Below are 1,258 nucleotides of genomic sequence, written 5' to 3'. Positions count from 1 at the left end.
TCTCCAGGGTGGGGAGGGGCTGGGCAGGGTCCCGTGTCCTCTGGGTCTGTGCCCTGGACAACCTCTGGGAGGTGTGCTGGGCAGAGACGCTGGGGCCTGGGCAGGAGGTGGGAGAGCAAGATTGGGGCAGTGGGGAGGGGCTGTCAGTCAGGCTATGAGATCAACCAGAGCAGAATCCCACGATCAGCCTCTCCACTCTACACCCTGAGAGTGACTGCTAGGACATGCCTGTGACTGTCCTTGTAGGTGTCATCTAGACTCAGACTGGAAGGTTTCACATATGTTGTATTCTGCTCGATATTTTTATACAGATGATGGCCCCAGGGGTGACCAATCTCACGGCCGTGACAGGATTCATCCTCCTGGGGTTCCCCACCCAGGGCACCATGGGCTTCCTGCACCCGCTGCTCTTCTCCCTGGTCTACCTGGGCGCCCTGCTGGGGAACGGGCTCATCGTCCTCATCACCACCCTGGACCGGCACCTCCACACCCCCATGTACTTCTTCCTGAGGAGTCTGTCCTTCTCGGACCTCTGCCTCATCTCAGCCACGGTCCCCAAGTCCATCGCCAACTCTCTGAGGCACAGCAGCTCCATCTCCTTCCCGGGCTGTGTCCTCCAGGTCTTCATGATGATTTTTTCGGCAGGTGCAGAGACGACCCTCTTAACAGCAATGAGCCTTGACCACTATGCTGCCATCTGCCACCCCCTACACTATGAGGTCCTCATGAGCAGGGACAGGTGTGTGCAGCTGACAGCTGTGTCCTGGCTGGGTGGGGGTCTCTATGCTGTGATGAACACAGCTGGAACCTTCTCCTTGTCCTACTGTGGGTCCAACGTGGTCCACCAGTTCTTCTGTGACCCCCCCAGTTATTGGCTATTTCCTGCTCAGGAAATATAGTGAGTGACCTTCTCCCCATTATCACTAGTGTGACATTAGATATGCATTGTCTTACTTTCATCGTCATTTCCTACGTCCACATCTTCTCTGCTGTCAGGAAGATCCCATCCACAGAAGGGAAGGCCAAAGTCTACTCCACCTGCCTTCCCCACCTGCTGGTTGTGGTGCTATTTTTCTTTACTGGAAGCTTTGACTATCTGAAGCCAACCTCAGGGACCCCGTCCATATCTGACCTGGTCATTTCTATGTTCTACACGATGGTGCCCCCCGCCTTTAATCCCGTAATCTACAGTCTGAGGAACCAGGCCATGAAGTCGGCTGTGGGGAGACTGATCAAGCGTCCATTCCCCATCAAATGA

The 1,258-nt window shown here is 55.3% G+C and overlaps 1 pseudogene across 1 annotated transcript; it reads left to right on the top strand.

The window, feature by feature from the left end:
- Positions 1-386: 386 nt before the first annotated feature.
- LOC311176883 (olfactory receptor 14A16-like) lies at positions 387-1,258 on the top strand (annotated as a pseudogene). The gene has a single exon. The product of its transcript is annotated as an olfactory receptor 14A16-like (transcript).

This window comes from Talpa europaea, assembly GCF_964194135.1.
Source record: "Talpa europaea genome assembly, chromosome: 9".
Classification (NCBI taxonomy): Eukaryota; Metazoa; Chordata; class Mammalia; order Eulipotyphla; family Talpidae; genus Talpa; species Talpa europaea.
This window is presented reverse-complemented; position numbering and strand designations above follow the sequence as displayed.